Source organism: Bombyx mori, chromosome 24, assembly GCF_030269925.1.
Source record: "Bombyx mori chromosome 24, ASM3026992v2".
Classification (NCBI taxonomy): domain Eukaryota; kingdom Metazoa; phylum Arthropoda; class Insecta; order Lepidoptera; family Bombycidae; genus Bombyx; species Bombyx mori.
Window position 1 is genome coordinate 18,440,922 of NC_085130.1, and position 15,489 is coordinate 18,456,410.

General features: G+C 40.7%; 1 protein-coding gene across 21 annotated transcripts in view; it reads left to right on the forward strand.

Annotated features, from left to right (window-relative positions):
* LOC101740817 (protein hu-li tai shao) overlaps nt 1–15,489 on the forward strand; it is an 89,801-nt gene that overhangs the window by 15,229 nt on the left and 59,083 nt on the right. The window lies entirely within an intron of this gene.

Sequence of the window (15,489 nt, forward strand, 5' to 3'; positions counted from 1 at the left end):
CATTTAACTTAAATAGAAAAAAAAATATTCTTGAATTCACGCGTTGGGGTGTGCTCTGAGGAATTGCTTGAGATGATTCCATCATCTCGTTTTTACCATCACACCGCCCGCCACCGGAGTAAAGTTCATCCATACTACCTGGAGCCACTGTGTTCATTCACAGTGCGTTTCCAGATACTTTTTTGCCACGTACCATCCGGCTTTGGAATGAGCCCCCCTCCACGGTGTTTCCCGAGCGCTATTTTTTTTTTTTTTTTTTTTTATTGCCCTTGTAGGCAGACGAGCATACGGCCCACCTGATGGTGAGTGGTTACCGTCGCCCATGGACTTCAGCAATGCCAGGGGCAGAGCCAAGCCGCTGCCTACCGACATGTTCTTCTTCAAACTAGGCTCATGGAGAGTATTAAACGGTATGCAGCGGTTTTTATCTGCCCCTGGCATTGCTGAAGTCTATGAGCGACGGTTACACCATCAGGTGGGTTGTATGTTCGGCAATAAAAAAAAAACAATTTGGTTTGGTCGCGTAGTATTCTGAGCGTGTCTCGCAGTGTGCGGCAAGCTTAACCCCGCACAAGTCGGATAGCGAAGGCTGGTTGTGTAACATGGTAGACAAGAGTGAACTCCAGACAGAAGTTGAACGTACTCTAAGAAACGATTCTATCGCTTTAACCCGATAGATAGGTTTGTCGCAAGAGACCGCCGTCGATGCGGCGCGTCAGCTGATTTTTAATTGTGTCACATTGCGAGCTGTACTAAAAAAACATTCCCGTCCTGCGGAAATTATGGAAAGTAGTCGACGTCGCCCCAAACACGTCATTTCGGATCCTCCCGATTCACTAACGGTGCTTTTAGGTACCTCAAGCACCGGTCATCGTTCTCGTCGAACCCGTCGCTTGCGACGAAGGTCTCGGCGAGTAAATTAACCCACAGACACAGCCCACTGAGTTTCTCGCCGGATCTTCTCAGTGGGTCGCGTTTCTGATCCGGTGATAGATTCTAGAAGCACTGCTCTTGCTAGGGTTCTTGTTAGCAAGAGCAATGCTTCGTAGAATCGACTTTGGACCCTTTTTAACGAAAATTGCGCGGTCGGAGGAGTATGAAACTCCCCACACTTATCTATACTATAATAATAATAATATTATAAAGAGGAAAGATTTGTTTGTTTGTTTGTATTGAATAGGCTCCGAAACTACTGAACCGATTTGAAAAATTCTTTCACTGTTTGGAAGCTACACTATACCAGAGTGACATAGGCGATAATCTTTTTTGAAAAAAATTAGGGATCCTTACTAATACTCCAATAACCCAAGGTGTAAAAAAATTGCCAATTTTTTTTGTTAAAGATCCGCGCGAAGCCGGAGCGGGCCGCTAGTAGAGAATATAGAGAAGGAGTGCAGAATGTTAATATTTTTTTTAATTATGCATAAAAGATATATTAAATCAATAAAGAAAAGATTACACACACTGCCATGGTTTTGACACACACACACATATATGCATATACAGTCAAAACCGTTTACTGCGACATCGTTTAATACAACATGCCGGTTATAATAACTAAGAACAAAGGTCCCGGCTGAATGCCATATGACCGCCTTATTAAAAATATTGCTTTCTACGACATTGGTAATAACGACATACCTCATAAAACGACCACATTTAACTAATATTTCGGAGAATTAGATCTGTTAGAACGACCAGCTAAGCTGTATTGTAAACAATTTGAATAGGTATCCACATTTGTCTTCAATGGCTTTTAAAATCAGGAAAGAAAACAATAGGATTTAGTTTAGTGTAGGGTCTTTTCTAATTCTTAGAAACAAAACACGTGCATGCGGTAGTCAAAGCCCGCTTCTTCATATCTCTTCAGTTAGTTTGTTACTTATCTATACACAAGACGCACCAAAACTTTGTGGAGTTATTCGTGAAACTTTCAAAATGTCGCAAAGAAAAATAAAACAAATTAATATTGAAGAAAAATCGCGTATTATATAAATATATTTTTCCAATAATTCCCTATCGATTTGTTTGTACTTGCACGATACACATTAAACATCACCGGTTGTTACGACTATCGGTTTTTACGACTGAATATGCGCAGTCCCTTCGATGTCGTTATAACAGATTTTGACTGTATATACTCTTTGTTGATTGTCAAACTTTAGTTAATGCTTAAAGTCTGTGGTCAAATTTATATAGGATAATATTGTTTATCTTTAATATTATTTGTCTATAGTGCAGTCTTGGCGAAATCTGTGATTATAGAAGTATTATAATAGTCTTTGACAATATAACCGTAATAATGTTCAAACCTATAATTTCAATTAATTATAGTTGAATTTCGACTATCAGGGCACCACTGGTTGTATTTGAGTTGTCTATTATCAAAGGTGGCAATCTGTGATTGATTTGAATATAATCGTCTCCTTCAAAGAATACGGTTCAAAACCAGCATTAAATAAAGGTTAATAGTTAACCTGTTATTTATCTAAGATGTCGTTCCGAAGAGTTTTGTGACTGCCAATGGAATACAAAGTCAATAATTCGTTTTTCTGATTTACCAATAATTGTCCAAAAGTCACATTGCCGGCTTTGATCATAGTCGACTCATTTATCGTAAGCCGTCGCCGCGTGGGGACGACTCGCACACTCGTTAAATAAAAACGAATAACCGGTCGTTGATGAGGAGAGCTCTTCGGGTTTTGGGCGAAACGAAACGAAAAATGAAAAAAATCATCTCAAACCAGTTTCTTAAAATCGACCACGCAACTTGAAAGTTGTGTGTTTGTTCGTTGGAATGACGCATCTAGTGTTTGTAATGGTTTTAGTTCTGTTGGAATCTATATATTAATAAGTGAAGCAAAAACTTTGTATCCCTTTTTACGAAAATTGCGCCGTCGGAGGAGTATGAAATTTTCCACACTTATAGAGAATATAGAGAAGAAGTGCACAATGCTAATATTTTTTTAAAATAAAGCATAAAAGATACATTAAATCAATAAAGAAACCATTACACATACTACATACCATGTATTTGACGCACACACGCATGCATACTATTTAATGTCAAACTTTTGTTCTTGACGTCTGTTGCCAAATTGAGAATAGAATATGGTTTGTCTTTGTTAATATTTTTTATAGTGTAGTTTTGGCGAAATTTGTGATTACAGAAGTATAAAATACAATCATAATAGTGTACAAACTTACAATTCCAATTAATTATAGTCGAATTTAGACTACTGCGGGAACTCTAGTTTAATTTAAAATGTAACGGCATTGTCTCTATCGGTTTTGGTTAGAATTTCCTTTTTTTATTGTTTAAGTGTGTGTTAAGTGGTTACTAGAGCCCATAGACATCTGCAACGTAAATGCGTCTTGAGATATAAGTTCTAAGGTCTCAAGTATAGTTACAACGGCTGCCGCACCCTTCAAGCCGAAACGAATTACTGCTTCACGGCAGAAATAGGCGCGGTGGTGGTACCTACCCGCGCGGACTCACAAGAGGTCCTACCACCAGCAAAAGTTCGGGTTGGCGTTTTTTTATTGCTTAAATGGATAGACGAGGTCACGTCTCACACCTGGCTCATATACATTAACTATGTTAATGCCACCACCCAACATCCAGACATCTCCCGAGACAGGACATGGATCTGTGTGCTTAGTGCGAGTTTTTTAACGTTCTCGATAGCGTAAAAGTTAACTCATAATTGTATGCAGTTGGAACAGCGCCCCTAGCGGCAAACGTAGACAAACGATCCAATTCCATACAAATATGAGCTAACCATTTATGCTATACCGGTCACCGTCCTCGTCGAACCCGTCGCTTGCGACGAAGGGCTCGACGAGTGAATTAACCCACAGACACAGCCCACTGAGTTTCTCGCCGGATCTTCTCAGTGGGTCGCGTTTCCAATCCGATGGTAGATTCTGCGAAGCACGGCTCTTGCTAGGGTTCGTGTTAGCAACGTCGTCAGGTTTGAGCCCCGTGAGCTCACCTACTAATTAAGGCGACGCTGATATAAAACAAATAAAATTCATTTAATTCAGACACTATTAAGTCCATATGTTGTAAGTTGAATAATACTTAGAACTATGTTAGTAAAATTAAAATCAAAATTAAAATTAAAATTAAAATTAGCAATTAAATCATTAATTAATTCATAAATCTGCGCTGCTTTGAGGCACCTGGTATATGGGTATGTATATGAACCCAGTGTCTCAAAACAGCACATTCGGGTTTATTACCTATAACCATCAGGATATTATTAGTACTCGCACGAACCCCACGCATCAGTGAGGCCGTTCGTTTGCGGATGATTGATGAAAAGTCATCCACGTGAGCATCCGCAAACATACCCGATGCGCTACAGTACCGCGGGAGCCCCAACAACATCCTGAAAGCATTATTATATTGCACTCGGAGAGCATTGTATGGCCGCCGCGCATATCGAACCCACAGGGTACAGGTATATAAGGACTGGCAAAACGCCTTGAACAAGGTTACCTTAACCTGTGCGGTACAACGGGCCAACCTGCGGGCCAGCATACCGCAGCGGACAGCCAACGCTCTCCGTTCCCTTTCAATATCTGCATCGTCTTTAAGGTGCTCAGTTACAATATGGCCAAGGTATTTGAACTCAGTAACCCTCTTCAGTGGAGCACCTCCGAGCGTCACTGGTGGCACATAACTCGGTTTTGTCTTTGCTGCCTTAAAGACGAGCAGTTCACTTTTTTTAACATTATAGCGGAGCCCGTGAGATTCCGCGTACCTCTCACAGATGGACAACAACCGCCGGAGAACACCGATCGATGGGCTCAACAGCACCATGTCGTCAGCGTAACTGATGCTGTTCACACAGTGACCATCAATCGAGCAGCCGACACGTGCCTCACCGAGTGCCTCGATCAACTCATTAATATACAGGTTGAAAAGCGCCGGTGAGGTTAAGCCCCCCTGCCTCACCCCGCATTCCAACCTGTACTCCTCCGAAAGTGTGTTTGACCATCTTACCTGATTGGTCTGATACTCGTACCAATGGGAGAACAAGTCCACGTAAGGTCCGGGTACGCCCGTCTGCCTCAACTTACCCCACAACAAGTCGTACCTGACTAGGTCGAAAGCCTTCGAAAGATCGAGAAACACTGCATAAACAGGCGTATTCCTCTCCGTGTAGTATCCCACCACATGCTTTAGCGACAGGATTGCACACTCGGTAGATAACATCGGTCTAAAACCGAACTGAGCATCACTTAATTTAAGATGATCACTCACCTGCCGCTCGAGCACTGCATCGAGTACCTTAGCAGTTATGGTTGCCAGGGAGATCGGCCGATAGTTGTTACGATCCGATACGTCGCCTGTTTTATTTTTTAAAATCGGGACAACGACCGTTCTCATGAACGCCCCGGGCAGATACGAATGTCTGATACAGAAGGTATATAAGAGCGCTAGCAATCTAGGTAAATGCGGACCAGCGTGTTGAAAGTGCTCAATGCTGAGGTGGTCATGACCGGGAGACTTACCCTTAGTCATATTCATTATAATTTTAGTTATTTCCTTCGTTGTTATCCGAGGTGGTACTAGCGAGGGTCGACTCGGGTCCACCACCCCAGCATCAGCACCTCTACTTAACTGACCGGGTGATTGTACCCTGAAATGGTTCTTAAACAGATTAGCAATCCTCACAGGCTCACACTCGCCATCAATGCTCACCGGGATACCAGCTTTTGGACTCAATTTCCTTGTTTGTTTCCAGAAACCTCGGAAGTCTTTTTGTTCATGTTTTGTGGCAAGAATATTCATTTTTATTTGTTCCTGATGGTTTTGACAAAATTTAAGCTGTTTTTTTGAATATTTTTCTCGATTCCACCATATCCCTATACACAGTTCCTTTCCGAGGTTTCCCGTTCCACACCCAGATATAGCCTCTCAAGGCTCTCAGCTTAGGTAGGAAAAAAAGTCACTGCTTAGTTCTTACACAATTAGCCATTTTGTGTTGGTTACAGCAAATACAACTCCTTTTAAACAAAACAAATGTAATTACTGTGAAACAATTCATTAGACTAGAGGTCCCGCAGTAGTCGAAATTCGACTATTATTAATTGGAATTGTAAGTTTGTACACTATTATGATTGTATTTTATACTTCTATAATCACAAATTTCGCCAAGACTACACTATAAAAAATATTAACAAAGATAAACAATATTTAATCTCAATTTGACAACGACGTCAAGAACAAAAGTTTGACAATAAATAGTATGCATGTGTGTGTGCGTCAAATACATGGTATGTAGTGTGTGTAATGTTTTCTTTATTGAGTTAATGTATCTTTTATGCATTATTTAAAAAAAATTATTGGCATTGTGCACTTCTTCTTTGTATTCTCTATAAGTGTGGAAAATTTCATACTCCTCCATCCGCGCAATTTTCGTAAAAAGGTATACAAAGTTTTCTTCACGTATTAATATGTAGATGTAGGTTACATAATGTTCACAATAAATATTTTAGTGATTATTACGTGACTCTAACATGAAGCCATTCTATATAAATTACTTTTAACTAATTTATACTAACATTATTACTATCCAGCCTAATAATAGATGGCGCCAACAACGTGATTTGCATAACAATTACAATACTTAATCAAATTATTAATGTTAATTATAACTTAATTTATTATTAATATTTGATTATTTGAACAATCATTTGTGTTTTTAAACAATAAAATAAACATTAAACCTAATTATTCTGTACATTTTCACATCAAAACTAAATAAACTACTAAATATTAAATATGGTAGAATAACAGTTTCATCTTACTAATAATAAATAATAGGTTGGAGAAAAAGATTCTTCGCATTTTTTAAGAAAATTCACAACATTTTTTAATATAGAGTATGTAGGTACCATTTTGTTCGAAAACTTTTTGCCATCTTGTAGGTAGGGACATAATCCCATTGCTATAGAAATTTTGGGGCTTCTGATCAAAATGCCGCGACAATTGGTTTTGGCAGTCCTCTCGTGATGTTAACCTGACACTGCCTAAAGAATTCTGAAGAGACCGAAACAGGTGGAAGTCTGAAGGTGCAAGGTCAGAACTATACGGCGGATGCATTAACACCTCCCAGCTCTCTTAATTTTTGCGGAGTGGCTAAAGCTGTGTGAGGTCTAGCGTTATCATGATGTTTAAACCACACCCCTTCTGTTGATTAATTCCGGCAGCTTTCTCTCAACCTCTTTTTTTATTGCCCTTGTAGACAGACGACCATACGGCCCTCCTGATAGTGAGTGGTTACCGTCGCCCATGGACTTCAGTAATGCCAGGGGCAGAGCCAGGCCGCTGCCTACTACTTCTTGCTTTAATCTCATTAGTTGATCGCAGTAGAGTTGTCCTGCCTGGTGGTAATAGCTCATAATGAATAATGCCCTTCCAATTCCACCACACACACAGCATCACCTCCAGAATGGCGCTAGCATTGGCACAGGGTATGATATGAATTGAGCAGCTGTTAACTGATTGAAGTACTCTGAGTTAGGAAATTTAATATATTTAATGACTGGAGTAGTTAGTGACAAGATCTCACATGTTTACGTAGTCCAAACTAATTTCGTCAATATAACCTAAAATTATTGCTGTGGTAAAACGCGGAGACATCAATTGCATTTTCTTATCAGCTTTAAATAGAATACTTTTTGTAATTTTGTAGCGCTTACAGTTCTTTCGTCCTTTTTTATTTCTCTAACTTATTCTAATAACTATCAGCGCGTTTTTTTTAATTTACCCGGTTGCTACTGTAGCGCCATCTTTATTTAGCAGATTTGAGTCGTCTATTATCAAAGGTGGCAATCTGTGCATTTGGACAAAAAAATGTTATTGATATGTCAATACAGATTGATTTGAATATAATCGTCTCCTTCAAAGAATACGGTTCAAAACCTGCATTAGCATTAAATAAAGGTTAATACTTAGCCTGTTATTTATCTAAGATGTCGTTCAGAAGAGTTTTGTGACTGCCAATGGAATACAAAGTCAATAATTCGTTTTTCTGATTTACCAATAATTGTCCAAAAGTCACATTGCCGGCTTTGATAATAGTCGACTCATTTTAACGGACACTTTTTCACACACAGAGACGGTTCTCCTTACCTCTACCCTCCATAATTGATATGTATCACTATCTATCTATCTCTATCTCTATCTCTCTCTTGCTCTCTCTCTCTCTATCACTGCGGTACGTGACAGTTACGTTAGCTTCTCAATAAAAATTTCAATGTTTTATCTGTCGGTCAGAGTAAATACTTAACAAATTTTACGATAAGATTCCCTCAAAGGAAAACTTATGTAATGTTATTTTTATATTTTTTTGTAAATCTCCGTTATCGGTTTGTTATCTTTTGTATTTTTTGTGTTATTTTTTTCGATTGCGCAGCATTCCTAAGTAGTTTGTGTTCGTGAATCGTGTGAATTGTCTTGGATTAGAATAACTGATTCTGAATGAAAGTTGGAAGCAGCTTGAAGGAGCTAAGGAAGATCTGCGGAGGGACTTCGGTTCCCTCTGTATTTTGTACCGTATGTTCCATGGGGAGTGCTCTGAGGAATTGTTTGAGATGATACCGGCATCTCGTTTTTACCATCGCACCGCCCGCCACCGGAGTAGAGTTCATCCATACTACCTGGAGCCACTGCGGTCATCCACAGTGCGTTTCCAGAGGTCTTTTTTGCCACGTACCATCCGGCTATGGAATGAGCCCCCTCCACGGTGTTTCCCGAGCGCTATGACATGTCCTTCTTCAAACGAGGCTTGTGGAGAGTATTAAGTGTTAGGCAGCGGCTTGGCTCTGCCCCTGGCATTGCTGAAGTCCATGGGCGACGGTAACCACTCACCATCAGGTGTACCGTATGCTCGACTGCCTACAAAGGCAATAAAAAAAAAAATCTAAATTGTATTCTTTTTTGCTTGTAAACATTTCTTTGGTGTATTCTGGATGTATGTAACAGTAGACAGCGGCTTCGCTATGCCCCTGATATTTCTGACGGTCGCGAGAAATTGTAACCACTTACCATCAGGTTTTTTTATTGCTTAGATGGGTGGACGAGCTCACAGCCCACCTGGTGTTAAGTGGTTACTGGAGCCCAGAGACATTTATGACGTAAATGCGCCACCCACCTTGAGATATAAGTTCTAAGGTTATAGTTACAACGGCTGCCCCACCCTTCAGACCGAAACGCATTACTGCTTCACCGTTGCATCGCTAAATACGAATGCACCGGACGTCTTATCTTTTAGGCCACGACGATTTCGTAGTAATATTTATTCACCCACGTATGACGTAATATTATATTATAGTTAACGCTCGGCGAAACAAAGGAAATGCTTAAGAAATTTAAAGAAAAGAAACAACTTCATGTTTTTTCATCCTCCTCCATGCGTCCTTGAATTAGGAGAATATATAATGTCAGACGCCCACGAGTGGACGCGTTTCCCGACCTCGTGACCCACACGAGATTCGACGCTGCGATTATGTCACGCCTCAAAGGTCGTCTCAATTGTACAGCGGAAGAATGAATAAGACCAACGATCAGCTGAGACGTTGGATTCGTTTTTGTTTTTCACAGCCCACCTGTTGTTAAGTGGTTACTGGAGCCCATAGACATCTGCAACGTAAATGCGCCACCCACCTTGAGATGGACACTTATTAAAGTTAAACGTTTAGTAATATTTGAGTTATTTACAAGATTTTGCAGAAATTGCTAAAGGATTATTGAGAAGAAAAAAGAAGTTCCTTATAAAGGACATTAACTTAAAAACAAAACAATTTTAAACGGTTATTTATAAATGCTATTAACATATAGACTTTTTGGGCGAGAACGCGAGGAGTGAAGTTGTGTGATTTGTTTTATTTTGTCTATTTAGTGTTTCTTCAGGTTTAAATGTGTAATAATGGTGGTTTATTAATGCCGGATTTACATTACGAAATTAGTGTCATGCATGATGAGCTCAGTTTCACGAAAGTAGTTTCGATATATGCGAAAGTAATTTCGTTAAAAAATTTGTGTCGCGAAATCCACAGTATCGCAGTAACCATAGCGCCTTCAGCATCAAAGCTATAATTTGCTATATTCAATGTAGCTAAAGAAATGCTTATATACCTATAAACTTAAAAAAAGACTATCAAGAAAAAAAAAGTTGGTAGATTCGAGGATGGTCAACAAGAAGGCTCCTTCTTCCTATTCGTACACTCTTGACAGAGTGATCGTGGTCATGCATCAGTCGGATGCGACCTGCTCATGACTCTCGTGGGTAATAAGTGCAGTGGTTTCCTGTTGCCTTCTGCAAAAGAAGAAACAAGAAGGCATTTAGGTGCAATGAAGTTAGTCTCTGAATTAGCAGATGAAGATCCTGAGAGTTACAAAAACTATGTTCGAATGAGTGAAGATAATTTTGATTTTTTACTATAGGTGTTTCGGGACCCTTGTCATTAATATTCATTAATAAGATCTATATTTTTTTCTGTATTCCATCGTTGGTTTGCCATTTTGAACGCTTGAAGCGCGTCCGAACTAACAATACACACGTCCGCACAGCGCAGGCCCTTTCGCGACATTAGTTTCACGTCGCGTCTACACTATGAAATTAGTTGCATGACACTAATTTCACCAAAAAATCGCGCAGCGCACGAAACTAATTTACATGCATGAAATTAATGCATGCATTACGAAAGTATTAAATTACACGTGAAACTGTTGGTAAAACTAATGTCACGAAATTAATTTCACGCCACTAATTTCGTAATGTAAATTCGGCTTAACTGTTTAATATCTGTGAAAGTGCACGAATGTGCGAAAATAAAACAAAGCCGCCGGACATAACTTAAACTAAAACACGACTTAAAGGTCTTAGGGTACCAGGTCATAAAATCCCTTATAAAAAATATTAACTTATTAAAAATTTTATACGTGTGCGCGTTGAGACACTCCTGTACACGATACTTAAAATCTATAATCGAACTGCGCAATAGTTCGTATACCGACGCTCTGCGCTTTATAAGAGAGTCGATCTATCGACGGTACACGATTAAAAAGTTAATCTCGCTTATGAAAATACCCTTGCTTTCGATAAATACCGGTTGGGGTTCGCATAAGCGCTCCAACTCCGCTGTTGGAGATTTAATTCATCGCGCGAATTACCTCATTGTTGTTACAAATCGTTGTACCAATTGATGCTACGTTTGTTCTGACAACCTTGACCATAATATGTCGAAATAGTCTCACGGGTAATTGTAATGTTCATAGCATTTATCTTTTGCAGTTTGAATGTGTAACATTTTTATGTTTGGTGTGTGTATAGTCTTATTTGTTTGACAGTAGCTTCGCTTCTGGCTTCAGTTTGAATGGTGGACGAGCTCACAGGACTCAACCTGAGAGAATTTGCTAACATCTGTCCCAGCAAAAACAGTGCTTTCCTAAATCTACCACCGGCTCGGAATTGCGACCCACTGAGAAGATCCGGCGAGAGGCGGAAGGATGCATGGAATATATAGATCATTTTGAAACTTCTTTAGGCGCGTTGAGAGTAAAATTTATCTCGCGACAGATTCGTTGCGGCTAGAGAGAAAAGATACAATTTAGGAAGAGCGAGAGTGAGAGAATAGATAGTGCGTCTCGCGAACCACTCGACCGTAGAGGGGGAAAGGACAAACCTTTTTTTTCCTACTTATTCTATTAACTTCGAGGGGCTATATTAGATTCACACAACGAGTAGGTGAGTTCACGGAGCTCAAACCGGAGTGATGCTAACACTAAACCTAGCAAGAGCAGTACTTCGCAGAATTACCACCGGGTCGGAAACGCGACCCACTGAGAAGATCCGGCGAGAAACTCAGTGGGCTGTGTCTGTGGGTTAATTCACTCGCCGAGCCCTTCGTCGCAAGCGAGGACGGTGACCGGTGCTTGAAGTACCTAAAAGCACCGTTAATGGGTCGGGAAGGTCCGTATTGATGTGTTTTGGGCGACGTCGACTGTTTACCATTCGGTCTACAGAATCGGCTATGTAGTTTCCAGCGGCCGCGACAAGAGGGTTCTCATGTCGTGCCGCCTTCTCAGAGTGGTATCTTGAGGCCAAGCACTTGCTATAATTCATATTCACACGACAATCACACAAATGGCGGTAGTTATTATAAGCCAAGGACTGGTAACACTAATCGTCCGATTTGTGAGACTAATTAACCGATATCCAATATAATTGGAACTTCGATTATCTGCCGGTGGGCGGCGGCGTGGAAGCGTTCGCACAAGCGTTGTCACATCGCAAAATCACAGGCCACAACGGACATTGTCAGCGACTATCCGATATCACGAATTTTCAATACATACGAATGTTAGGAAATGATTCAATCACGTTTATATGGACGTATTTCACACACACAATAAACTATTATTGTATGATTGAATAAGATTCTAAACCAGCCTTTTTCAAAGTGGGCGATAACGCCCCTTGTGGGCGCTACAGGCGGTAAGAGACCCAGAAAAAAAACGGGGGCGTTGGGTAGAGGCTTGGGAGGCGATTTGTAATTTCATCTAGGAGAACTCTTAGATACCGACTGAGCTCTCGTTGTTTAAGTAGTAGAACTTATAGCTCAAGCTGGGTGGCGGCATTTACGTTGTAGATATCTATGGGCTCCGGCAACCACTTAACACCAGGTAGGCTGTGAGCTCGTCCACACATCTAAGCAATAATAATAAAGTAAAACGCCCACCAAGGTTCTCTGTGCTGACGTGTACACGAATCCACAATGACATGCGACAGACTGACCTTACGACGCCTCGATATATGTATTTCTCATTTGCTTTGTAGACAGACACCCATAATGAGTGCTCACCGGTGCTCCTGTGCATGAGCAATGATAGGGTCACAGTCAAGTCGATGTATACAACTAACTCACAGGTGACGCGCGAGTGATTTAAAAAAAATGGTGCGCCTGCAACTTGGTCCACGTGAAAGAAGTGAAACTTCTTTTGTGGTTTGTAGTACTATATTATATATTAGCGCTTTGTGTTTTTGCAAACGACGGGCTCGACGAGTGAATCAACCCGCAGACACAGCCCACTGTGTTTCTCGCCGGATCTTTTCAATGGGTCGCGATTCCGATCCGGTGGTAGATTCTGCGAAGCACTACTTTTGCTAGGGACAATGTTAGCAAATTCTCAGGTTGAGCCCGTGAGCTCACCTAACCCTTCCGCGCGTGGCTGGAACGGCCTCTTAGATCAACAGCGAATAGATAGGAAGAAAAAAACACAACACTCCATAGTCATTGTTAGCGAATCAGCCCACTGAGTTTCGCGCCGGATCTTCTCAATTGGTCGCGATTCCGATCCGGTGGTAGATTCTACGAAGCACTACTTTTGCTAGGGTCAAAGTTAGCAAATTCTCTCAGGTTGAGCCCCTGAGCTCGCCTACTACTACTAAGCTGTAATAGCCTCTTAGGCCAACAGAGAATAGATAGGAAAGAAAAATACAACACGCCGTAGACATTATTAGCGAAAATATGCATATAGCAAGATATCCACATTACGGTCAAGACATTTTTAAATATGTACATTCATGTTTTTTTATTGCTTAGATGGGTGGACGAGCTCACAGCCCACCTGGTGCTAAATGGTTACTGGAGTCCATAGACATCTACAACGTAAATGCGCCACCCACCTTGAGATATATGTTCTAAGGTCTCAGTATAGCTACAACGGCTACCCCACCCTTCAAACCGACACGCATTACTGCTTTACGGCAGAAATAGGCGGGGCGGTGGTACCTACCCGTGCGGACTCACAAGAGGTCCTACCACCAGTAAATGTGTCCTTCCAGACATTTTTAAATATGTACATTGGTGTGGCCTTTTTTTCGTGATTCATAAATTAGGTTTTGTTTTTTAATTCTCCGTAGGCTTTATTTTTGCTGCAATAGTGAGTGAGTGATATTAAAAAAATCAATTTACGTTCGAACGCCCGGCCCACGTAAAAACCTTTGAATCATTTTAATGGACAACAAAATTGATTTTGTTTTTAAACACAATAATAGGTAGCGGCGACAAAAACCTCAATTGAGGCTGCGTCTCATTTGCTATTTTTACGCGTGCACCTCATCGGTCGCGCTCTAGATGAGATCGGGATGGGTGACGTCACTGACCCAGCTTTGTGGCTGCTTAGTGATGCGTAGCGATCGAATGAATGCATCAGGGTTCGACCGTGGTTGTGTGCTTAAGTAGCGTCGCGGAAAATTGAATGGGGGACACGTGCTCGCGATTCAGTGGCAGGCGTGGGAAGGGGGCCTTTTAAAAAAACAAACTTTTTATTGCTTATGTGTATGGACGAGCTCACAGCCCACCTGAAGTTAAGTAGTTTACGGTTACGGATGTTAAGTACTCCACGGTGTTTTCCGAGCGCTATGACATGTCCTTCTTCAAACGAGGCTTGTGGAGAGTATTAAGCGGTAGGCAGCGGCTTGGTTCTGCCCCTGGAATTGCTGAAGTCCATGGGCGACGGTAACCACTCTCCATCAGGTGGGCCGTATGCTCGTCTGCCTACAAGGGCAATAAAAAAAAAATTACCGGAGCCCATAGACATCTACAACGTAAATGCGCCACCCACCTTGAGATATAAGTTCTAAGGTCTCAGTATAGTTACAACGGCTGCCCCACCCTTCAAACCGAAACGCATTAAGGCGGGGCGGTGGTACCTACCCGCGCGGACTTACGAGAGGTCCTACCACCAGTAAATAATAAAACTAAACTACTAAATAACTAAAGCTAAACTACGCTTTTTGACAGTATTTATGAGAAAAATACTGGTCATACCAATAAATGATTCCGCATATTATAACTCAATATCGAATATTTTTGGAATTTGTACATTTTTAATGCGAAAAGCAACTGCAATTTTTATTTATTTAATTTAATAATGTCATTTTGTTGTCCTTTTCATAACTGTTTTTTTTAATTTTATTATTCATGTTCTTTTTATTTTTTAATATATTTTACAATGTTGTGTATTGGTCGGTCTGATGCTGGTGTGCGCGTCACTCCGCAGGTGCCGGCGGAAGATCAGAGCCGCAGTACCGATTGCTTCGTTACTGTTAGGCATTGCTGAGCCGGTAACCGTTTCCAAGCCTCGTTATTTTTGTTATCTTTTTTATTAATTTTTTGTACTTAATTTGTGTTTGGAATAAATGTTTATTATTATTATTATTACCCCAAAATATTTTTGTGTAAGTTGATATTAACCTATGGCGAGGAACAAAAAATAACGAAATCGCTTCTTTTTAGCATCTTTCATATTATAGCCTCCATGATAATTTGAAATCGCAACGATTCTAAAGAGTTTCACTTCAATATATACTTTTTACTCACAAAAGTTTCATTTTTACCCCTCCCCCAAAATTTCATTTTACCCCATTTGGGGTAATTTACCCCGGTTCCCCGAACGCTGCTTTA